This window comes from Salminus brasiliensis, chromosome 3 (genome assembly GCF_030463535.1).
Source record: "Salminus brasiliensis chromosome 3, fSalBra1.hap2, whole genome shotgun sequence".
Taxonomy (NCBI): Eukaryota; Metazoa; Chordata; class Actinopteri; order Characiformes; family Bryconidae; genus Salminus; species Salminus brasiliensis.
In genome coordinates, this window is record NC_132880.1 from 23,134,498 (window position 1) to 23,160,914 (window position 26,417).

General features: G+C 40.0%; 6 non-coding genes across 6 annotated transcripts; all 6 read right to left on the reverse strand.

Moving 5' to 3' along the window:
* Positions 1–6,728: 6,728 nt before the first annotated feature.
* trnag-gcc (transfer RNA glycine (anticodon GCC)) lies at positions 6,729–6,799 on the reverse strand. Its single transcript has one exon. It is a non-coding gene; the product is annotated as a tRNA-Gly (tRNA).
* Positions 6,800–7,136: 337 nt separating this feature from the next.
* On the reverse strand, positions 7,137–7,207 carry trnag-gcc (transfer RNA glycine (anticodon GCC)). Its single transcript has one exon. It is a non-coding gene; the product is annotated as a tRNA-Gly (tRNA).
* Positions 7,208–12,800: 5,593 nt separating this feature from the next.
* On the reverse strand, positions 12,801–12,871 carry trnag-gcc (transfer RNA glycine (anticodon GCC)). Its single transcript has one exon. It is a non-coding gene; the product is annotated as a tRNA-Gly (tRNA).
* A 1,140-nt stretch (positions 12,872–14,011) lies between these two features.
* On the reverse strand, positions 14,012–14,082 carry trnav-gac (transfer RNA valine (anticodon GAC)). Its single transcript has one exon. It is a non-coding gene; the product is annotated as a tRNA-Val (tRNA).
* Positions 14,083–18,471: 4,389 nt separating this feature from the next.
* On the reverse strand, positions 18,472–18,542 carry trnag-gcc (transfer RNA glycine (anticodon GCC)). Its single transcript has one exon. It is a non-coding gene; the product is annotated as a tRNA-Gly (tRNA).
* Positions 18,543–20,990: 2,448 nt separating this feature from the next.
* trnag-gcc (transfer RNA glycine (anticodon GCC)) lies at positions 20,991–21,061 on the reverse strand. Its single transcript has one exon. It is a non-coding gene; the product is annotated as a tRNA-Gly (tRNA).
* Between the last annotated feature and the right edge of the window lie 5,356 nt (positions 21,062–26,417).

A 26,417-nucleotide genomic window follows, 5' to 3' on the forward strand; every position in this document is an offset into this window, starting at 1 on the left:
CCACTGACCTAACATTGCTTTCCTGACTATGCTTAAGAAATGTTCTGCATTAATGCTTTAATGAACATACTTCAGGAATGTTTCGCACTGAAAACACAACATTTTTTTCCTGCCACTCAATAAGCTAATAGTGTTCAGGCTGAGGGAAGATTTCACAAAACTGTTTTATACTAGAAGACCTTCCAACGGTCTGACAAAATAAGAATGTAAGAAAAATAGCCTATGATGTAGAACATTTTAAAAGCTGACAACTGCTGCATTGGCCGGGAATCGGACCCGGGTCTCCCGAGTGGCAGGCGAGAATTCTACCACTGAACCACCAATGCTTACATGCAAGCCACATTTGAAATGTAGTCTACTGAGCAGAACCTTTCTGCTCTCCCACAAGCCAGTCGAAAAAACTACCACTGACCTAACATTGCTTTCCTGACTATGCTTAAGAAATGTTCTGCATTAATGCTCTCATGAACATACTTCAGGAATGTTTCGCACTGAAAACACAACATTTTTTTCCTGACACTCAATAAGCTAATAGTGTTCAGGCTGAGGGAAGATTTCACAAAACTGTTTTATATTAGAAGACCTTCCAACGGTCTGACAAAATAAGAATGTAAGAAAAATAGCCTATGATGTAGAACATTTTAAAAGCTGGCAACTGCTGCATTGGCCAGGAATCGGACCCGGGTCTCCCGCGTGGCAGGCGAGAATTCTACCACTGAACCACCAATGCTTACATGAAAGACTTTTTTAAATGTAGTCTACTGAGCAGAACCTTTCTGCTCTCCCACAAGACAGTCGAAAAAACTACCACTGACCTAACATTGCTTTCCTGACTATGCTTAAGAAATGTTATGCATTTATGCTTTAATGAACATACTTCAGGAATGTTTCGCACTGAAAACACAAACATTTTTATTGACACAAAAACAGCAAAGAGTGTTCAGGCTGAGGGAAGATTTCACAAAACTGTTTTATACTAGATGACCTTCCAATGGTCTGACAAAATAAGAATGTAAGAAAAATAGCCTATGATGTAGAACATTTTAAAAGCTCGCAACTACTGCATTGGCCGGGAATAAAACCCGGGTCTCCCGCGTTGCAGGCCAGAACTCTACCACTGAACCACCAATGCTTACATGCAAGTCACATTTGAAATGTAGTATACTGCTCTCCAAAAACCTTTCTGCTCTCCCACAAGCCAGTCGAAAAAACTTCCACTGACCTAATATTGCTTTCCTGACTATGCTTAAGAAATGTTCTGCATTAATGCTTTAATGAACATACTTCAGGAATGTGTCGCACTGAAAACACAAACATTTTTATTGACACAAAAACAGCTAAGAGTGTTCAGGCTGAGGGAAGATTTCACAAAACTGTTTTATACTAGAAGACCTTCCAATGGTCTGACAAAATAAGAATGTAAGAAAAATGGCCTATGATGTAGAACATTTTGAAAGCTGGCAACTGCTGCATTGGCCGGGAATCGGACCCGGGTCGCCCGCGTGGCAGGCGAGAATTCTACCACTGAGCCACCAATGCTTACATGAAAGACTCTTTTAAATGTAGTCTACTGAGCAGAACCTTTCTGCTCTCCCACAAGCCAGTCGAAAAAACTACCACTGACCTAACATTGCTTTCCTGACTATGCTTAAGAAATGTTATGCATTAATGCTTTAATGAACATACTTCAGGAATGTTTCGCACTGAAAACACAAACATTTTTATTGACACAAAAACAGCAAAGAGTGTTCAGGCTGAGGGAAGATTTCACAAAACTGTTTTATACTAGAAGACCTTCCAATGGTCTGACAAAATAAGAATGTAAGAAAAATAGCCTATGATGTAGAACATTTTAAAAGCTGGCAACCAGTGCATTGGCCAGGAATCGGACCCGGGTCTCCCGCGTGGCAGGCTAGAATTCTACCACTGAGCCACCAATGCTTACTTGCAAGTCAAATTTGAAATGTAGTATACTGCTCTCCAAAAACCTTTCTGCTCTCCCACAAGCCAGTCGAAAAAACTTCCACTGACCTAATATTGCTTTCCTGACTATGCTTAAGAAATGTTCTGCATTAATGCTTTAATGAACATACTTCAGGAATGTTTCGCACTGAAAACACAAACATTTTTATTGACACAAAAACAGCTAAGAGTGTTCAGGCTGAGGGAAGATTTCAAAAAACTGTTTTATACTAGAAGACCTTCCAATGGTCTGACAAAATAAGAATGTAAGAAAAATAGCCTATGATGTAGAACATTTTAAAAGCTGGCAACCAGTGCATTGGCCAGGAATCGGACCCAGGTCTCCCGCGTGGCAGGCTAGAATTCTACCACTGAACCACCAATGCTTACTTGCAAGTCAAATTTGAAATGTAGTATACTGCTCTCCAAAAACCTTTCTGCTCTCCCACAAGCCAGTCGAAAAAACTTCCACTGACCTAATATTGCTTTCCTGACTATGCTTAAGAAATGTTCTGCATTAATACTTTAATGAACGTACTTCAGGAATGTTTCGCACTGAAAACACAACATTTTTTTCTTGACACTCAATAAGCTAATAGTGTTCAGGCTGAGGGAAGATTTCACAAAACTGTTTTATATTAGAAGACCTTCCAACGGTCTGACAAAATAAGAATGTAAGAAAAATAGCCTATGATGTAGAACATTTTAAAAGCTGGCAACTGCTGCATTGGCAGGGAATCGGACCCGGGTCTCCCGCGTGGCAGGCGAGAATTCTACCACTGAACCACCAATGCTTACATGAAAGACTCTTTTAAATGTAGTCTACTGAGCAGAACCTTTCTGCTCTCCCACAAGACAGTCGAAAAAACTACCACTGACCTAACATTGCTTTCCTGACTATGCTTAAGAAATGTTATGCATTTATGCTTTAATGAACATACTTCAGGAATGTTTCGCACTGAAAACACAAACATTTTTATTGACACAAAAACAGCTAAGAGTGTTCAGGCTGAGGGAAGATTTCACAAAACTGTTTCATACTAGAAGACCTTCCAATGGTCTGACAAAATAAGAATGTAAGAAAAATAGCCTATGATGTAGAACATTTTAAAAGCTGGCAACTGCTGCTTTGGCCGGGAATCGGACCTGGGTCTCCCGCGTGGCAGGCGAGAATTCTACCACTAAACCACCAATGCTTACATGAAAGACTCTTTTAAATGTAGTCTACTGAGCAGAACCTTTCTGCTCTCCCACAAGCCAGTCGAAAAAACTACCACTGACCTAACATTGCTTTCCTGACTATGCTTAAGAAATGTTCTGCATTAATGCTTTAATGAACATACTTCAGGAATGTTTCGCACTGAAAACACAAACTTTTTTTATTGACACACAATAAGCTAATAGTGTTCAGGCTGAGGGAAGATTTCACAAAACTGTTTTATATTAGAAGACCTTCCAACGGTCTGACAAAATAAGAATGTAAGAAAAATAGCCTATGATGTAGAACATTTTAAAAGCTAGCAACTGCTGCATTGGCCGGGAATCCGACCCAGGTCTCCCTCATGGAAGGCAAGAACTCTACCACTGAACCACCAATGCTTACATGAACGAATCTTTTAAATGTAGTCTACTGAGCAGAACCTTTCTGCTCTCCCACAAGCCAGTCGAAAAAACTACCACTGACCTAACATTGCTTTCCTGACTATGCTTAAGAAATGTTCTGCATTAATGCTTTAATGAACATACTTCAGGAATGTTTCGCACTGAAAACACAAACATTTTTATTGACACAAAAACAGCTAAGAGTGTTCAGGCTGAGGGAAGATTTCACAAAACAGTTTTATACTAGAAGACCTTCCAATGGTCTGACAAAATAAGAATGTAAGAAAAATAGCCTATGATTTAGAACTTTTTAAAAGCTGGCAACTGCTGCATTGGCCAGGAATAGAACCCGGGTCTCCCGCGTGGCAGGCCAGAATTCTACCACTGAACCACCAATGCTTACATGCAAATCACATTTGAAATGTAGTATACTGCTCTCCAAAAACCTTTCTGCTCTCCCACAAGCCAGTCGAAAAAACTTCCACTGACCTTATATTGCTTTCCTGACTATGCTTAAGAAATGTTCTGCATTAATGCTTTAATGAACATACTTCAGGAATGTTTCGCACTGAAAACACAAACATTTTTATTGACACAAAAACAGCTAAGAGTGTTCAGGCTGAGGGAAGATTTCAAAAAACTGTTTTATACTAGAAGACCTTCCAATGGTCTGACAAAATAAGAATGTAAGAAAAATAGCCTATGATGTAGAACATTTTAAAAGCTGGCAACCAGTGCATTGGCCAGGAATCGGACCCGGGTCTCCCGCGTGGCAGGCTAGAATTCTACCACTGAACCACCAATGCTTACTTGCAAGTCAAATTTGAAATGTAGTATACTGCTCTCCAAAAACCTTTCTGCTCTCCCACAAGCCAGTCGAAAAAACTTCCACTGACCTAATATTGCTTTCCTGACTATGCTTAAGAAATGTTCTGCATTAATACTTTAATGAACGTACTTCAGGAATGTTTCGCACTGAAAACACAACATTTTTTTCCTGACACTCAATAAGCTAATAGTGTTCAGGCTGAGGGAAGATTTCACAAAACTGTTTTATATTAGAAGACCTTCCAACGGTCTGACAAAATAAGAATGTAAGAAAAATAGCCTATGATGTAGAACATTTTAAAAGCTTGCAACTGCTGCATTGGCAGGGAATCGGACCCGGGTCTCCCGCGTGGCAGGCGAGAATTCTACCACTGAACCACCAATGCTTACATGAAAGACTCTTTTAAATGTAGTCTACTGAGCAGAACCTTTCTGCTCTCCCACAAGCCAGTCGAAAAAACTACCACTGACCTAACATTGCTTTCCTGACTATGCTTAAGAAATGTTATGCATTTATGCTTTAATGAACATACTTCAGGAATGTTTCGCACTGAAAACACAAACATTTTTATTGACACAAAAACAGCTAAGAGTGTTCAGGCTGAGGGAAGATTTCACAAAACTGTTTTATACTAGAAGACCTTCCAATGGTCTGACAAAATAAGAATGTAAGAAAAATAGCCTATGATGTAGAACATTTTAAAAGCTGGCAACTGCTGCATTGGCCGGGAATCAGACCCAGGTCGCCCGCGTGGCAGGCGAGAATTCTACCACTGAACCACCAATGCTTACATGAACGAATCTTTTAAATGTAGTCTACTGAGCAGAACCTTTCTGCTCTCCCACAAGCCAGTCGAAAAAACTACCACTGACCTAACATTGCTTTCCTGACTATGCTTAAGAAATGTTCTGCATTAATGCTTTAATGAACATACTTCAGGAATGTTTCGCACTGAAAACACAAACATTTTTATTGACACAAAAACAGCTAAGAGTGTTCAGGCTGAGGGAAGATTTCACAAAACTGTTTTATACTAGAAGACCTTCCAATGGTCTGACAAAATAAGAATGTAAGAAAAATAGCCTATGATTTAGAACTTTTTAAAAGCTGGCAACTGCTGCATTGGCCAGGAATAGAACCTGGGTCTCCCGCGTGGCAGGCCAGAATTCTACCACTGAACCACCAATGCTTACATGCAAATCACATTTGAAATGTAGTATACTGCTCTCCAAAAACCTTTCTGCTCTCCCACAAGCCAGTCGAAAAAACTTCCACTGACCTAATATTGCTTTCCTGACTATGCTTAAGAAATGTTCTGCATTAATGCTTTAATGAACATACTTCAGGAATGTTTCGCACTGAAAACACAAACATTTTTATTGACACAAAAACAGCTAAGAGTGTTCAGGCTGAGGGAAAATTTCAAAAAACTGTTTTATACTAGAAGACCTTCCAATGGTCTGACAAAATAAGAATGTAAGAAAAATAGCCTATGATGTAGAACATTTTAAAAGCTGGCAACCAGTGCATTGGCCAGGAATCGGACCCGGGTCTCCCGCGTGGCAGGCTAGAATTCTACCACTGAACCACCAATGCTTACTTGCAAGTCAAATTTGAAATGTAGTATACTGCTCTCCAAAAACCTTTCTGCTCTCCCACAAGCCAGTCGAAAAAACTTCCACTGACCTAATATTGCTTTCCTGACTATGCTTAAGAAATGTTCTGTATTAATACTTTAATGAACGTACTTCAGGAATGTTTCGCACTGAAAACACAACATTTTTTTCCTGACACTCAATAAGCTAATAGTGTTCAGGCTGAGGGAAGATTTCACAAAACTGTTTTATATTAGAAGACCTTCCAACGGTCTGACAAAATAAGAATGTAAGAAAAATAGCCTATGATGTAGAACATTTTAAAAGCTGGCAACTGCTGCATTGGCAGGAAACCGGACCCGGGTCTCCCGCGTGGCAGGCGAGAATTCTACCACTGAACCACCAATGCTTACATGAAAGACTCTTTTAAATGTAGTCTACTGAGCAGAACCTTTCTGCTCTCCCACAAGCCAGTCGAAAAAACTACCACTGACCTAACATTGCTTTCCTGACTATGCTTAAGAAATGTTCTGCATTAATGCTTTCATGAACATACTTCAGGAATGTTTCGCACTGAAAACACAAACATTTTTATTGACACAAAAACAGCTAAGAGTGTTCAGGCTGAGGGAAGATTTCAAAAAACTGTTTTATACTAGAAGACCTTCCAATGGTCTGACAAAATAAGAATGTAAGAAAAATAGCCTGTGATGTAGAACATTTTAAAAGCTGGCAACCAGTGCATTGGCCGGGAATCGGACCCGGGTCTCCCGCGTGGCAGGCGAGAATTCTACCACTGAACCACCAATGCTTACATGCATTTCCCATTTGAAATGTAGTATACTGCTCTCCAAAAACGTTTCTGCTCTCCCACAAGCCAGTCGAAAAAACTTCCACTGACCTAACATTGCTTTCCTTACTATGCTTAAGAAATGTTCTGCATTAATGCTTTAATGAACATACTTCAGGAATGTTTCGCACTGAAAACACAACATTTTTTTCCTGACACTCAATAAGCTAATAGTATTCAGGCTGAGGGAAGATTTCACAAAACTGTTTTATATTAGAAGACCTTCCAACGGTCTGACAAAATAAGAATGTAAGAAAAATAGCCTATGATGTAGAACATTTTAAAAGCTGGCAACCAGTGCATTGGCCGGGAATCGGACCCGGGTCTCCCGCGTGGCAGGCGAGAATTCTACCACTGAACCACCAATGCTTACATGAAAGACTCTTTTAAATGTAGTCTACTGAGCAGAACCTTTCTGCTCTCCCACAAGCCAGTCGAAAAAACTTCCACTGACCTAACATTGCTTTCCTGACTATGCTTAAGAAATGTTCTGCATTAATGCTTTAATGAACATACTTCAGGAATGTTTTGCCCTGAAAACACAAACATTTTTATTGACACAAAAACAGCTAAGAGTGTTCAGGCTGAGGGAAGATTTCACAAAACTGTTTTATACTAGAAGACCTTCCAATGGTCTGACAAAATAAGAATGTAAGAAAAATAGCCTGTGATGTAGAACATTTTTAAAGCTGGCAACTGCTGCATTGGCCGGGAATCGGACCCAGGTCTGCCGCGTGGCAGGCGAGAATTCTACCACTGAACCACCAATGCTTACATGCAAGTCACATTTGAAATGTAGAATACTGCTCTCCAAATACCTTTCTGCTCTCCCACAAGCCAGTCGAAAAAACTTCCACTGACCTAACATTGCTTTCCTGACTATGCTTAAGAAATGTTCTGCATTAATGCTTTAATGAACATACTTCAGGAATGTTTCGCACTGAAAACACAACATTTTTTTCCTGCCACTCAATAAGCTAATAGTGTTCAGGCTGAGGGAAGATTTCACAAAACTGTTTTATACTAGAAGACCTTCCAACGGTCTGACAAAATAAGAATGTAAGAAAAATAGCCTATGATGTAGAACATTTTAAAAGCTGACAACTGCTGCATTGGCCGGGAATCGGACCCGGGTCTCCCGAGTGGCAGGCGAGAATTCTACCACTGAACCACCAACGCTTACATGCAAGCCACATTTGAAATGTAGTCTACTGAGCAGAACCTTTCTGCTCTCCCACAAGCCAGTCGAAAAAACTACCACTGACCTAACATTGCTTTCCTGACTATGCTTAAGAAATGTTCTGCATTAATGCTCTCATGAACATACTTCAGGAATGTTTCGCACTGAAAACACAACATTTTTTTCCTGACACTCAATAAGCTAATAGTGTTCAGGCTGAGGGAAGATTTCACAAAACTGTTTTATATTAGAAGACCTTCCAACGGTCTGACAAAATAAGAATGTAAGAAAAATAGCCTATGATGTAGAACATTTTAAAAGCTGGCAACTGCTGCATTGGCCAGGAATCGGACCCGGGTCTCCCGCGTGGCAGGCGAGAATTCTACCACTGAACCACCAATGCTTACATGAAAGACTTTTTTAAATGTAGTCTACTGAGCAGAACCTTTCTGCTCTCCCACAAGACAGTCGAAAAAACTACCACTGACCTAACATTGCTTTCCTGACTATGCTTAAGAAATGTTATGCATTTATGCTTTAATGAACATACTTCAGGAATGTTTCGCACTGAAAACACAAACATTTTTATTGACACAAAAACAGCAAAGAGTGTTCAGGCTGAGGGAAGATTTCACAAAACTGTTTTATACTAGATGACCTTCCAATGGTCTGACAAAATAAGAATGTAAGAAAAATAGCCTATGATGTAGAACATTTTAAAAGCTCGCAACTACTGCATTGGCCGGGAATAAAACCCGGGTCTCCCGCGTTGCAGGCCAGAACTCTACCACTGAACCACCAATGCTTACATGCAAGTCACATTTGAAATGTAGTATACTGCTCTCCAAAAACCTTTCTGCTCTCCCACAAGCCAGTCGAAAAAACTTCCACTGACCTAATATTGCTTTCCTGACTATGCTTAAGAAATGTTCTGCATTAATGCTTTAATGAACATACTTCAGGAATGTGTCGCACTGAAAACACAAACATTTTTATTGACACAAAAACAGCTAAGAGTGTTCAGGCTGAGGGAAGATTTCACAAAACTGTTTTATACTAGAAGACCTTCCAATGGTCTGACAAAATAAGAATGTAAGAAAAATGGCCTATGATGTAGAACATTTTGAAAGCTGGCAACTGCTGCATTGGCCGGGAATCGGACCCGGGTCGCCCGCGTGGCAGGCGAGAATTCTACCACTGAACCACCAATGCTTACATGAAAGACTCTTTTAAATGTAGTCTACTGAGCAGAACCTTTCTGCTCTCCCACAAGCCAGTCGAAAAAACTACCACTGACCTAACATTGCTTTCCTGACTATGCTTAAGAAATGTTATGCATTAATGCTTTAATGAACATACTTCAGGAATGTTTCGCACTGAAAACACAAACATTTTTATTGACACAAAAACAGCAAAGAGTGTTCAGGCTGAGGGAAGATTTCACAAAACTGTTTTATACTAGAAGACCTTCCAATGGTCTGACAAAATAAGAATGTAAGAAAAATAGCCTATGATGTAGAACATTTTAAAAGCTGGCAACCAGTGCATTGGCCAGGAATCGGACCCGGGTCTCCCGCGTGGCAGGCTAGAATTCTACCACTGAGCCACCAATGCTTACTTGCAAGTCAAATTTGAAATGTAGTATACTGCTCTCCAAAAACCTTTCTGCTCTCCCACAAGCCAGTCGAAAAAACTTCCACTGACCTAATATTGCTTTCCTGACTATGCTTAAGAAATGTTCTGCATTAATGCTTTAATGAACATACTTCAGGAATGTTTCGCACTGAAAACACAAACATTTTTATTGACACAAAAACAGCTAAGAGTGTTCAGGCTGAGGGAAGATTTCAAAAAACTGTTTTATACTAGAAGACCTTCCAATGGTCTGACAAAATAAGAATGTAAGAAAAATAGCCTATGATGTAGAACATTTTAAAAGCTGGCAACCAGTGCATTGGCCAGGAATCGGACCCAGGTCTCCCGCGTGGCAGGCTAGAATTCTACCACTGAACCACCAATGCTTACTTGCAAGTCAAATTTGAAATGTAGTATACTGCTCTCCAAAAACCTTTCTGCTCTCCCACAAGCCAGTCGAAAAAACTTCCACTGACCTAATATTGCTTTCCTGACTATGCTTAAGAAATGTTCTGCATTAATACTTTAATGAACGTACTTCAGGAATGTTTCGCACTGAAAACACAACATTTTTTTCTTGACACTCAATAAGCTAATAGTGTTCAGGCTGAGGGAAGATTTCACAAAACTGTTTTATATTAGAAGACCTTCCAACGGTCTGACAAAATAAGAATGTAAGAAAAATAGCCTATGATGTAGAACATTTTAAAAGCTGGCAACTGCTGCATTGGCAGGGAATCGGACCCGGGTCTCCCGCGTGGCAGGCGAGAATTCTACCACTGAACCACCAATGCTTACATGAAAGACTCTTTTAAATGTAGTCTACTGAGCAGAACCTTTCTGCTCTCCCACAAGACAGTCGAAAAAACTACCACTGACCTAACATTGCTTTCCTGACTATGCTTAAGAAATGTTATGCATTTATGCTTTAATGAACATACTTCAGGAATGTTTCGCACTGAAAACACAAACATTTTTATTGACACAAAAACAGCTAAGAGTGTTCAGGCTGAGGGAAGATTTCACAAAACTGTTTCATACTAGAAGACCTTCCAATGGTCTGACAAAATAAGAATGTAAGAAAAATAGCCTATGATGTAGAACATTTTAAAAGCTGGCAACTGCTGCTTTGGCCGGGAATCGGACCTGGGTCTCCCGCGTGGCAGGCGAGAATTCTACCACTAAACCACCAATGCTTACATGAAAGACTCTTTTAAATGTAGTCTACTGAGCAGAACCTTTCTGCTCTCCCACAAGCCAGTCGAAAAAACTACCACTGACCTAACATTGCTTTCCTGACTATGCTTAAGAAATGTTCTGCATTAATGCTTTAATGAACATACTTCAGGAATGTTTCGCACTGAAAACACAAACTTTTTTTATTGACACACAATAAGCTAATAGTGTTCAGGCTGAGGGAAGATTTCACAAAACTGTTTTATATTAGAAGACCTTCCAACGGTCTGACAAAATAAGAATGTAAGAAAAATAGCCTATGATGTAGAACATTTTAAAAGCTAGCAACTGCTGCATTGGCCGGGAATCCGACCCAGGTCTCCCTCATGGAAGGCAAGAACTCTACCACTGAACCACCAATGCTTACATGAACGAATCTTTTAAATGTAGTCTACTGAGCAGAACCTTTCTGCTCTCCCACAAGCCAGTCGAAAAAACTACCACTGACCTAACATTGCTTTCCTGACTATGCTTAAGAAATGTTCTGCATTAATGCTTTAATGAACATACTTCAGGAATGTTTCGCACTGAAAACACAAACATTTTTATTGACACAAAAACAGCTAAGAGTGTTCAGGCTGAGGCAAGATTTCAAAAAACTGTTTTATACTAGAAGACCTTCCAATGGTCTGACAAAATAAGAATGTAAGAAAAATAGCCTATGATTTAGAACTTTTTAAAAGCTGGCAACTGCTGCATTGGCCAGGAATAGAACCCGGGTCTCCCGCGTGGCAAGCAAGAATTCTACCACTGAACCACCAATGCTTACAGGCAAATCAAATTTGAAATGTAGTATACTGCTCTCCAAAAACCTTTCTGCTCTCCCACAAGCCAGTCGAAAAAACTTCCACTGACCTAATATTGCTTTCCTGACTATGCTTAAGAAATGTTCTGCATTAATGCTTTAATGAACATACTTCAGGAATGTTTCGCACTGAAAACACAAACATTTTTATTGACACAAAAACAGCTAAGAGTGTTCAGGCTGAGGGAAGATTTCAAAAAACTGTTTTATACTAGAAGACCTTCCAATGGTCTGACAAAATAAGAATGTAAGAAAAATAGCCTATGATGTAGAACATTTTAAAAGCTGGCAACCAGTGCATTGGCCAGGAATCGGACCCGGGTCTCCCGCGTGGCAGGCTAGAATTCTACCACTGAACCACCAATGCTTACTTGTAAGTCAAATTTGAAATGTAGTATACTGCTCTCCAAAAACCTTTCTGCTCTCCCACAAGCCAGTCGAAAAAACTTCCACTGACCTAATATTGCTTTCCTGACTATGCTTAAGAAATGTTCTGCATTAATACTTTAATGAACGTACTTCAGGAATGTTTCGCACTGAAAACACAACATTTTTTTCTTGACACTCAAAAAGCTAATAGTGTTCAGGCTGAGGGAAGATTTCACAAAACTGTTTTATATTAGAAGACCTTCCAACGGTCTGACAAAATAAGAATGTAATAAAAATAGCCTATGATGTAGAACATTTTAAAAGCTGGCAACTGCTGCATTGGCAGGGAATCGGACCCGGGTCTCCCGCGTGGCAGGCGAGAATTCTACCACTGAACCACCAATGCTTACATGAAAGACTCTTTTAAATGTAGTCTTCTGAGCAGAACCTTTCTGCTCTCCCACAAGACAGTCGAAAAAACTACCACTGACCTAACATTGCTTTCCTGACTATGCTTAAGAAATGTTATGCATTTATGCTTTAATGAACATACTTCAGGAATGTTTCGCACTGAAAACACAAACATTTTTATTGACACAAAAACAGCTAAGAGTGTTCAGGCTGAGGGAAGATTTCACAAAACTGTTTTATACTAGAAGACCTTCCAATGGTCTGACAAAATAAGAATGTAAGAAAAATAGCCTATGATGTAGAACATTTTAAAAGCTGGCAACTGCTGCATTGGCCGGGAATCGGACCCGGGTCTCCCGCGTGGCAGGCGAGAATTCTACCACTGAACCACCAATGCTTACATGAAAGACTCTTTTAAATGTAGTCTACTGAGCAGAACCTTTCTGCTCTCCCACAAGCCAGTCGAAAAAACTACCACTGACCTAACATTGATTTCCTGACTATGCTTAAGAAATGTTATGCATTAATGCTTTAATGAACATACTTCAGGAATGTTTCGCACTGAAAACACAAACATTTTTATTGACACAAAAACAGCAAGGAGTGTTCAGGCTGAGGGAAGATTTCACAAAACTGTTTTATACTAGAAGACCTTCCAATGGTCTGACAAAATAAGAATGTAAGAAAAATAGCCTATGATGTAGAACATTTTAAAAGCAGGCAACTGCTGCATTGGCTGGGAATCGGACCTTGGTCTCCCGCGTGGCAGGCAAGAATTCTACCACTGAACCACCAACGCTTACATGCAAGTCACATTTGAAATGTAGTCTACTGCTCTCCAAAAACCTTTCTGCTCTCCCACAAGCCAGTCGAAAAAACTTCCACTGACCTAACATTGCTTTCCTGACTATGCTTAAGAAATATTCTACATTAATGCTTTAATGAACATACTTCAGGAATGTTTCGCACTGAAAACACAAACATTTTTATTGACACAAAAACAGCTAAGAGTGTTCAGGCTGAGGGAAGATTTCACAAAACTGTTTTATACTAGAAGACCTTCCAATGGTCTGACAAAATAAGAATGTAAGAAAAATAGCCTATGATGTAGAACATTTTAAAAGCTGGCAACTGCTGCATTGGCCGGGAATCGGACCCCGGTCTCTTGCATGGCAGGCGAGAATTCTACCACTGAACCACCAATGCTTACATGAAAGGCTCTTTTAAATGTAGTCTACTGAGCAGAACCTTTCTGCTCTCCCACAAGCCAGTCGAAAAAACTACCACTGACCTAACATTGCTTTCCTGACTATGCTTAAGAAATGTTCTGCATTAATGCTTTAATGAACATACTTCAGGAATGTTTTGCACTGAAAACACAAACATTTTTATTGACACAAAAACAGCTAAGAGTGTTCAGGCTGAGGGAAGATTTCACAAAACTGTTTTATACTAGAAGACCTTCCAATGGTCTGACAAAATAAGAATGTAAGAAAAATAGCCTATGATGTAGAACATTTTTAAAGCTGGCAACTGCTGCATTGGCCGGGAATCGGACCCGGGTCTGCCGCCTGTCAGGCGAGAATTCTACCACTGAACCACCAATGCTTACATGCAAGTCACATTTGAAATGTAGTATACTGCTCTCCAAAAACCTTTCTGCTCTCCCACAAGCCAGTCGAAAAAACTTCCACTGACCTAACATTGCTTTCCTGACTATGCTTAAGAAATGTTATGCATTAATGCTTTAATGAACATACTTCAGGAATGTTTCGCACTGAAAACACAAACTTTTTTTATTGACACACAATAAGCTAATAGTGTTCAGGCTGAGGGAAGATTTCACAAAACTGTTTTATATTAGAAGACCTTCCAACGGTCTGACAAAATAAGAATGTAAGAAAAATAGCCTATGATGTAGAACATTTTAAAAGCTGGCAACTGCTGCATTGGCCGGGAATCAGACCCAGGTCTCCCGCGTGGCAGGCGAGAGTTCTACCACTGAACCACCAATGCTTACATGAAAGACTCTTTTAAATGTAGTCTACTGAGCAGAACCTTTCTGTTCTCCCACAAGACAGTCGAAAAAACTACCACTGACCTAACATTGCTTTCCTGACTATGCTTAAGAAATGTTCTGCATTAATGCTTTCATGAACATACTTCAGGAATGTTTCGCACTGAAAACACAAACATTTTTATTGACACAAAAACAGCTAAGAGTGTTCAGGCTGAGGGAAGATTTCACAAAACTGTTTTATACTAGAAGACCTTCCAATGGACTGACAAAATAAGAATGTAAGAAAAATAGCCTATGATGTAGAACATTTTAAAAGCTGGCACCTGCTGCATTGGCCGGGAATCGGACCCTGGTCTCCCGCGTGGCAGGCAAGAATTCTACCACTGAACCACCAACGCTTACATGCAAGTCACATTTGAAATGTAGTCTACTGCTCTCCAAAAACCTTTCTGCTCTCCCACAAGCCAGTCGAAAAAACTTCCACTGACCTAACATTGCTTTCCTGACTATGCTTAAGAAATGTTCTGCATTAATGCTTTAATGAACATACTTCAGGAATGTTTCGCACTGAAAACACAAACTTTTTTTATTAACACACAATAAGCTAATAGTGTTCAGGCTGAGGGAAGATTTCACAAAACTGTTTTATATTAGAAGACCTTCCAACGGTCTGACAAAATAAGAATGTAAGAAAAATAGCCTATGATGTAGAACATTTTAAAAGCTAGCAACTGCTGCATTGGCCGGGAATCCGACCCAAGTCTCCCGCATGGAAGGCAAGAACTCTACCACTGAACCACCAATGCTTACATGAACGAATCTTTTAAATGTAGTCTACTGAGCAGAACCTTTCTGCTCTCCCACAAGCCAGTCGAAAAAACTACCACTGACCTAACATTGCTTTCCTGACTATGCTTAAGAAATGTTCTGCATTAATGCTTTAATGAACATACTTCAGGAATATTTCGCACTGAAAACACAAACATTTTTATTGACACAAAAACAGCTAAGAGTGTTCAGGCTGAGGGAAGATTTCACAAAACTGTTTTATACTAGAAGACCTTCCAATGGTCTGACAAAATAAGAATGTAAGAAAAATAGCCTATGATTTAGAACTTTTTAAAAGCTGGCAACTGCTGCATTGGCCAGGAATAGAACCCGGGTCTCCCGCGTGGCAGGCCAGAATTCTACCACTGAACCACCAATGCTTACATGCAAATCATATTTGAAATGTAGTATACTGCTCTCCAAAAACCTTTCTGCTCTCCCACAAGCCAGTCGAAAAAACTTCCACTGACCTAATATTGCTTTCCTGACTATGTTTAAGAAATGTTCTGCATTAATGCTTTAATGAACATACTTCAGGAATGTTTCGCACTGAAAACACAAACATTTTTATTGACACAAAAACAGCTAAGAGTGTTCAGGCTGAGGGAAGATTTCAAAAAACTGTTTTATACTAGAAGACCTTCCAACGGTCTGACAAAATAAGAATGTAAGAAAAATAGCCTATGATGTAGAACATTTTAAAAGCTGGCAACTGCTGCATTGGCCGGGAATCGGACCCGGGTCTGCCGCGTGGCAGGCGAGAATTCTACTACTGAACCACCAATGCTTACATGCAAGTCACATTTGAAATGTAGTATACTGCTCTCCAAATACCTTTCTGCTCTCCCACAAGCCAGTCGAAAAAACTTCCACTGACCTAACATTGCTTTCCTGACTATGCTTAAGAAATGTTCTGCATTAATGCTTTAATGAACATACTTCAGGAATGTTTCGCACTGAAAACACAACATTTTTTTCCTGACACTCAATAAGCTGATAGTGTTCAGGCTGAGGGAAGATTTCACAAAACTGTTTTATATTAGAAGACCTTCCAACGGTCTGACAAAATAAGAATGTAAGAAAAATAGCCTATGATGTAGAACATTTTAAAAGCTGGCAACTGCTGCATTGGCCGGGAATAAAACCCGTGTCTCCCGCGTGGCAGGCGAGAATTCTACCACTGAACCACCAATGCTTACATGAATGAATCTTTTAAATGTAGTCTACTGAGCAGAACCTTTCTGCTCTCCCACAAGCCAGTCGAAAAAACTACCACTAACCTCACATTGCTTTCCTGACTATGCTTAAGAAATGTTATGCATTAATGCTTTAATGAACATACTTCAGGAATGTTTCGCACTGAAAACACAAACATTTTTATTGACACAAAAACAGCAAAGAGTGTTCAGGCTGAGGGAAGATTTCACAAAACTGTTTTATACTAGAAGACCTTCCAATGGTCTGACAAAATAAGAATGTAAGAAAAATAGCCTATGATGTAAAACATTTTAAAAGCTGGCAGCTGCTGCATTGGCTGGGAATCGGACCCTGGTCTCCCGCGTGGCAGGCAAGAATTCTACCACTGAACCACCAACACTTACATGCAAGTCTCATTTCAAATGTAGTCTACTGCTCTCCAAAAACCTTTCTGCTCTCCCACAAGCCAGTCGAAAAAACTTCCACTGACCTAACATTGCTTTCCTGACTATGCTTAAGAAATGTTCTGCATTAATGCTTTAATGAACATACTTCAGGAATGTTTCGCACTGAAAACACAAACATTTTTATTGACACAAAAACAGCTAAGAGTGTTCAGGCTGAGGGAAGATTTCAAAAAACTGTTTTATACTAGAAGACCTTCCAACGGTCTGACAAAATAAGAATGTAAGAAAAATAGCCTATGATGTAGAACATTTTAAAAGCTGGCAACTGCTGCATTGGCCGGGAATCGGACCCGGGTCTGCCGCGTGGCAGGCGAGAATTCTACTACTGAACCACCAATGCTTACATGCAAGTCACATTTGAAATGTAGTATACTGCTCTCCAAATACCTTTCTGCTCTCCCACAAGCCAGTCGAAAAAACTACCACTGACCTAACATTGCTTTCCTGACTATGCTTAAGAAATGTTCTGCATTAATGCTTTCATGAACATACTTCAGGAATGTTTCGCACTGAAAACACAAACATTTTTATTGACACAAAAACAGCAAAGAGTGTTCAGGCTGAGGGAAGATTTCACAAAACTGTTTTATACTAGAAGACCTTCCAATGGTCTGACAAAATAAGAATGTAAGAAAAATAGCCTATGATGTAGAACATTTTAAAAGCTGACAGCTGCTGCATTGGCTGGGAATCTGACCCTGGTCTCCCGCGTGGCAGGCAAGAATTCTACCACTGAACCACCAACGCTTACATGCAAGTCTCATTTCAAATGTAGTCTACTGCTCTCCAAAAACCTTTCTGCTCTCCCACAAGCCAGTCGAAAAAACTTCCACTGACCTAACATTGCTTTCCTGACTATGCTTAAGAAATGTTCTGCATTAATGCTTTAATGAACATACTTCAGGAATGTTTCGCACTGAAAACACAAACTTTTTTTATTGACACACAATAAATTATAGTGTTCAGGCTGAGGGAAGATTTCACAAAACTGTTTTATATTAGAAGACCTTCCAACGGTCTGACAAAATAAGAATGTAAGAAAAATAGCCTATGATGTAGAACATTTTAAAAGCTGGCAATTGCTGCATTGGCCGGGAATCAGACCCAGGTCTCCCGCGTGGCAGGCGAAAATTCTACCACTGAACCACCAATGCTTACATGAAAGACTCTTTTAAATGTAGTCTACTGAGCAGAACCTTTCTGCTCTCCCACAAGCCAGTCGAAAAAACTACCACTGACCTAACATTGCTTTCCTGACTATGCTTAAGAAATGTTCTGCATTAATGCTTTCATGAACATACTTCAGGAATGTTTCGCACTGAAAACACAAACATTTTTATTGACACAAAAACAGCTAAGAGTGTTCAGGCTGAGGGAAGATTTCAAAAAACTGTTTTATACTAGAAGACCTTCCAATGGTCTGACAAAATAAGAATGTAAGAAAAATAGCCTATGATGTAGAACATTTTAAAAGCTGGCAACTGCTGCATTGGCCGGGAATCGGACCCGGGTCTCCCGCGTGGCAGGCGAGAATTCTACCACTGAACCACCAATGCTTACATGAAAGACTCTTTTATATGTAGTCTACTGAGCAGAACCTTTCTGCTCTCCCACAAGCCAGTCGAAAGAACTACCACTGACCTAACATTGCTTTCCTGACTATGCTTAAGAAATGTTCTGCATTAATGCTTTAATGAACATACTTCAGGAATGTTTCGCACTGAAAACACAAACATTTTTATTGACACAAAAACAGCTAAGAGTGTTCAGGTTGAGGGAAGATTTCAAAAAACTGTTTTATACTAGAAGACCTTGCAATGATCTGACAAAATAAGAATGTAAGAAAAATAGCCTATGATGTAGAACATTTTAAAAGCTGGCAACCAGTGCATTGGCCAGGAATCGGACCCGGGTCTCCCGCGTGGCAGGCGAGAATTCTATCACTGAACCACCAATGCTTACGTGTAAGACACTTTTAAATGTAGTCTATTGCTCTCCGAAAACCTTTCTGTTTCCCACAAGCCAGTCGAAAAAACTTCCACTGACCTAACATTGCTTTCTTGACTATGCTTAAGAAATGTTCTGCATTAATGCTTTAATGAACATACTTCAGGAATGTTTCACACTGAAAACACAAACATTTTTATTGACACAAAAACAGCTAAGAGTGTTCAGGCTGAGGTAAGATTTCACAAAATTGTTTTATACTAGAAGACCTTCCAATGGTCTGACAAAATAAGAATGTAAGAAAAATAGCCTATGATGTAAAACATTTTAAAAGCAGACAAGTGCTGCATTTGCCGGGAATCAGACCTGGGTCTCCCGCGTGGTAGGCGAGAATTCTACCACTAAACCACCAATGCTTTCAGCTGGCAACTGCTGCATTGGCCGGGAATCGAACCCCTGTCTCCCGCGTGGCAGGCTAGAATTCTACCACTGAACCACCAATGCTTACATGAAAGACTCTTTTAAATGTAGTCTACTGAGCAGAACCTTTCTGCTCTCCCACAAGCCAGTCGAAAAAACTACCACTGACCTAACATTGCTTTCCTGACTATGCTTAAGAAATGTTCTGCATTAATGCTTTCATGAACATACTTCAGGAATGTTTCGCACTGAAAACACAAACATTTTTATTGACACAAAAACAGCTAAGAGTGTTCAGGCTGAGGGAAGATTTCAAAAAACTGTTTTATACTAGAAGACCTTCCAATGATCTGACAAAATAAGAATGTAAGAAAAATAGCCTATGATGTAGAACATTTTAAAAGCTGCCAACCAGTGCATTGGCCGGGAATCAGACCCGGGTCTCCCGCGTGGCAGGCGAGAATTCTACCACTGAACCACCAATGCTTACATGCAATTCACATTTGAAATGTAGTATACTGCTCTCCAAAAACCTTTCTGCTCTCCCACAAGCCAGTCGAAAAAACTTCCACTGACCTAACATTGCTTTCCTGACTATGCTTAAGAAATGTTCTGCATTAATGCTTTAAAGAACATACTTCAGGAATGTTTCGCACTGAAAACACAAACATTTTTATTGACACAAAAACAGCTAAGAGTGTTCAGGCTGAGGGAAGATTTCAAAAAACTGTTTTATACTAGAAGACCTTCCAATGGTCTGACAAAATAAGAATGTAAGAAAAATAGCCTATGATGTTGAACATTTTAAAAGCTGGCAACCAGTGCATTGGCCAGGAATCGGACCCGGGTCTCCCGTGTGGCAGGCTAGAATTCTACCACTGAGCCACCAATGCTTACTTGCAAGTCACATTTGAAATGTAGTATACTGCTCTCCAAAAACCTTTCTGCTCTCCCACAAGCCAGTCGAAAAAACTTCCACTGACCTAACATTGCTTTCTTGACTATGCTTAAGAAATGTTCTGCATTAATGCTTTAATGAACATACTTCAGGAATGTTTCGCACTGAAAACACAAACATTTTTATTGACACAAAAACAGCTAAGAGTGTTCAGGCTGAGGGAAGATTTCACAAAACTCTTTTATAATTGAAGACCTTCCAATGGTCTGACAAAATAAGAATGTAAGAAATATAGCCTATGATGTAGAACATTTTAAAAGCTGGCAACTGCTGCATTGGCAGGGAATCGGACCCGGGTCTCCCGCGTGGCAGGCAAGAATTCTACCACTGAACCTCCAACGCTTACATGCAAGTCACATTTGAAATGTAGTCTACTGCTCTCCAAAAACCTTTCTGCTCTCCCACAAGCCAGTCGAAAAAACTTCCACTGACCTAACATTGCTTTCCTGACTATGCTTAAGAAATGTTCTGCATTAATGATTTAATGAACATACTTCAGGAATGTTTCACACTGAAAACACAAACTTTTTTTATTGACACACAATAAGCTAATAGTGTTCAGGCTGAGGGAAGATTTCACAAAACTGTTTTATATTAGAAGACCTTCCAACGGTCTGACAAAATAAGAATGTAAGAAAAATAGCCTATGATGTAGAACATTTTAAAAGCTGGCAACTGCTGCATTGGCCGGGAATCGGACCCGGGTCTCCCGCGTGGCAGGCGAGAATTCTACCACTGAACCACCAATGCTTACATGAAAGACGCTTTTAAATGTAGTCTACTGAGCAGAACCTTTCTGCTCTCCCACAAGCCAGTCGAAAAAACTACCACTGACCTAACATTGCTTTCCTGACTATGCTTAAGAAATGTTCTGCATTAATGCTTTCATGAACATACTTCAGGAATGTTTCGCACTGAAAACACAAACATTTTTATTGACACAAAAACAGCTAAGAGTGTTCAGGCTGAGGGAAGATTTCAAAAAACTGATTTATACTAGAAGACCTTCCAATGGTCTGACAAAATAAGAATGTAAGAAAAATAGCCTATGATGTAGAACATTTTAAAAGCTGCCAACCAGTGCATTGGCCGGGAATCAGACCCGGGTCTCCCGCGTGGCAGGCGAGAATTCTACCACTGAACCACCAATGCTTACATGGAATTCACATTTGAAATGTAGTATACTGCTCTCCAAAAACGTTTCTGCTCTCCCACAAGCCAGTCGAAAAAACTTCCACTGACCTAACATTGCTTTCCTGACTATGCTTAAGAAATGTTCTGCATTAATGCTTTAAAGAACATACTTCAGGAATGTTTCGCACTGAAAACACAAACATTTTTATTGACACAAAAACAGCTAAGAGTGTTCAGGCTGAGGGAAGATTTCAAAAAACTGTTTTATACTAGAAGACCTTCCAATGGTCTGACAAAATAAGAATGTAAGAAAAATAGCCTATGATGTTGAACATTTTAAAAGCTGGCAACCAGTGCATTGGCCAGGAATCGGACCCGGGTCTCCCGTGTGGCAGGCTAGAATTCTACCACTGAACCACCAATGCTTACTTGCAAGTCACATTTGAAATGTAGTATACTGCTCTCCAAAAACCTTTCTGCTCTCCCACAAGCCAGTAGAAAAAACTTCCACTGACCTAATATTGCTTTCCTGACTATGCTTAAGAAATGTTCTGCATTAATACTTTAATGAACATACTTCAGGAATGTTTCGCACTGAAAACACAAACATTTTTATTGACACAAAAACAGCTAAGAGTGTTCAGGCTGAGGGAAGATTTCACAAAACTGTTTTATACTAGAAGACCTTCCAATGGTCTGACAAAATAAGAATGTAAGAAAAATAGCCTATGACTTAGAACGTTTTAAAAGCTGGCAACTGCTGCATTGGCCGGGAATCGGACCCGGGTCTCCCGCGTGGCAGGCAAGAATTCTACCACTGAACCACCAATGCTTACATGCAAGTCACATTTGAAATGTAGTCTACTGTTCTCCAAAAACCTTTCTGCTCTCCCACAAGCCAGTCGAAAAAACTTCCACTGACCTAATGTTGCTTTCCTGACTATGCTTAAGAAATTTTCTGCATTAATGCTTTAATGAACATACTTCAGGAATGTTTCGCACTGAAAACACAAACATTTTTATTGACACAAAAACAGCTAAGAGTGTTCAGGCTGAGGGAAGATTTCACAAAACTGTTTTATATAAGAAGACCTTCCAACTGTCTGACAAAATAAGAATGTAAGAAAAATAGCCTATGATGTAGAACATTTTAAAAGCTGGCAAATGCTGCATTGGCCGGGAATCGGACCCGGGTCTCCCACGTGGCAGCCGAGAATTCTATCACTGAACCACCAATGCTTACGTGAAAGACACTTTTAAATGTAGTCTATTGCTCTCCGAAAACCTTTCTGTTTCCCACAAGCCAGTCGAAAAAACTACCACTGACCTAACATTGCTTTCCTGACTATGCTTAAGAAATGTTCTGCATTAATGCTTCAATGAACATACTTCACGAATGTTTCGCACTGAAAACACAAACATTTTTATTGACACAAAAACAGCTAAGAGTGTTCAGGCTGAGGGAAGATTTCACAAAACTGTTTTATACTAGAAGACCTTCCAATGGTCTGACAAAATAAGAATTTAAGAAAAATAGCCTATGATGTAGAACATTTTAAAAGCTGGCAACCGCTGCATTGGCCGGGAATCTGACCCTGGTCTCCTGCGTGGCAGGTGAGACTTCTACCATTGAACCACCAATACTTACATGCAAGTCACATTTGAAATGTAGTATACTGCTCTCCAAAAACCTTTCTACTCTCCCACAAGCCAGTCGAAAAAACTTCCACTGACCTAACATTGCTTTCTTGACTATGCTTAAGAAATGTTCTGCATTAATGCTTTAATGAACATACTTCAGGAATGTTTCACACTGAAAACACAAACATTTTTATTGACACAAAAACAGCTAAGAGTGTTCAGGCTGAGGTAAGATTTCACAAAATTGTTTTATACTAGAAGACCTTCCAATGGTCTGACAAAATAAGAATGTAAGAAAAATAGCCTATGATGTAAAACATTTTAAAAGCAGACAAGTGCTGCATTTGCCGGGAATCAGACCTGGGTCTCCCGCGTGGTAGGCGAGAATTCTACCACTAAACCACCAATGCTTTCAGCTGGCAACTGCTGCATTGGCCGGGAATCGAACCCCTGTCTCCTGCGTGGCAGGCTAGAATTCTACCACTGAACCACCAATGCTTACATGAAAGACTCTTTTATATGTAGTCTACTGCTCTCCAAAAACCTTTCTGCTCTCCCTCAAGCCAGTCGAAAAAACTACCACTGACCTAACATTGCTTTCCTGACTATGCTTAAGAAATGTTCTGCATTAATGCTTTAATGAACATACTTCAGGAAAGTTTCGCACTGAAAACACAAACATTTTTATTGACACAAAAACAGCTAAGAGTGTTTAGGCTGAGGGAAGATTTCACAAAACTGTTTTATACTAGAAGACCTTCCAATGGTCTGACAAAATAAGAATGTAAGAAAAATAGCCTATGATGTAGAACATTTTAAAAGCTTGCAACTGCTGCATTGGTCAGAATCCAAACCCTGGTCTCCTAGAGGGCAGACAAGAATTCTACCACTGTACCACCAATGCTCCCAACCAGGCTTCTGTTTAATTGTGTTGTCCTGCTCTCAAAAAAACTTTCTCTGCTCTCCCACAAGCCAGGTAAAAAAAACTGGCACTGACCTACTATTGCTTTCCTGACTATGCTTCAGAAATGTGCTGCATAAATGCTTTAATGAACATACTTCAGGAATGTTTTGAACTGAAAACATAAACATTTTTTATTGACACAACAAACGCTAAAAAAGAGTGTTCATCCTATAGTAAACTTTTTTCAAAACGGTTTTAAATATTAGAAGACCTTCCAATGTTCTGACAAAATTAGAATGTTAGAAAAATAGCCTATGATGTAGAACACTTTAAAAGTTCGCATTCTCTGCATTGGCGAGGAATTGGACCAGGGTCACCCGCACAGTAGAAATTTGGTGTACACATTTCTGCGTACTCCACTGTGTACATACCAAAAGTTAATAGTGTTCATTCTATTTAAAACATTTCTTAAAAGTTTTTAAATACTGGGAGACCTTTCTCTGATTTGAAAATATCAGCATGTTAGAAAAACATTCACTGATGCCCCTATGGCGAGGAGCAGGTTTGTCAGGGTAATGCTTGTGGAAGTCATTCACAAATGCCGGATCCAGTACATCCCTTGCAGGAACCCAACACTGCTCATCACTTCGAGACTTAACTACTGCAACTCTCTTCTGGCTGGTCCCCCTTTACGCACCATCAGGCCCCTGTAACTTATCCAGAATGCAGCGGCACAGGTTGCCTTCAATGGTTCTAAATTCAGCCATGTCACTCCACTGCTGTGTTCTCTTCACTGGCTTCCCGTAAAAAAAAATGAGCAAAACCCAAGAAATACTGCAGTTCCTTCACTGGAAAGGAACAGGCCACTGACTGACCGCATCTACCTTTAGGTCATGCATAAGGACCCCCTGTGCACTAATTACAGAACCCAAAATGGAAACAGACTGGAGGTGAAATTCACATTTCTCCACCTTTACAATCAGCTGATTCTCCAATAGATGCTGTAGGACTGTCCTGACATGAGCCTACATGACCTACATTAGTTGCCATTTCCAGGGAATAAACTAGAATGTCATCCAAGTAAGCTATGATATACTTCCCTAACATGTCTTTGAGGACTTCATTAATTAAGGCTTGGAAGACAGAGGGCACTACTGATAGTCCAAAAGGCATCACCAAGTACTCGTGGTGCCCCCCAGTGGTCACAAATGCTGTTTTCCATCCATCCCCTTCTTTAATTCTGCTCAAATTATAAGCACTCCGCAAATTTAGTTTAGTAAAGTACTTGGCCCCCTTAAGTTGTTCCAATGCTACCGGGACTAAAGGGAGAAGATATGGATTTTTAGTTTTAGTGATCAGATTGAGAGCGTGATAGTCAATGCATGGACGAAGACCCTCAACTTTATTCTTTATGGAGAAAAAAGAAGAAGAAATGGGAGAAGTGGAAGGTCTAATAAATCCCTGTTCTAGAGCTTTCTGAATGTAAGTATCCATATTTTTCTTCTTCCTGTGTTGAAGGATATATCCTAGCTTTCGGAAATGTTAAGTGTTCTAGGAGGTCGATGGCATAATCATAGTATCGATAAGGGAGGGAGGATACTCAGTGGGTATCTGTACATGACTTTCACTGTCTGGGCTTTCAATTGAAGTGGAATCTACACATATGAAAGGTGGAATGATACAAGTTCTGAGACAGTACTCAGACCATTTTTAAGATAGTATGCTCGGACCACGAAATGGAAGGGTTATGTTTCTCTAACCATGACAATCCTAAGATTATGTCAAACTCGGATTGTTCTAGAACCAAAAAGGTGTTTCCTTGTGGAGTGCACTGGTCTGCAAGTCCAAAGATTGAGTCACCCTGGAGATGGTCCCCAAGCCCACAGGTCCTCCATCTAAGGCTGCCCCTTTCAATGGGGTCGTGAGGTCTTGTGCTGGAATCTGAAATTGCTTTACCAAACAAGCATACAGGAAGTTTTTTTTCTGCTCCAGAATCTATCAAGGCTGAAACAACAACAGGTTGGGGCTGTCAGTACAAAATGACAGACAACATGAAAGATTTTGAAACCAACCCCGTTGTGGACATATTCACCACTTTTCCTGGGGTCGGCGCCTTATACATTCTTGGCCGGGCTCTGCATTCTCGTAGCTGATGGCCGGTTTTACCGCAGTATAGGCAGAGATAATCTCTCATCCGACATTGCCTTTTTTCAGGGGTCAAACAGGAGGAGTCACCTTGCATAGACTCATCAGGTTCTTCTGGTTCAAAGTTCAGTTTCATCCTAGGAGTGACTCTTTTGGCCGTCTTCTCTGTTCGTGGCTTATTGTGTTGATGAACGAGCTTTCCCGGTCAAGCAAGAGAAAATAAACAAGATCTAGGCTTGATCTGAAATACAAGGGGAATTCTCAAAATCAACTGCACATTGC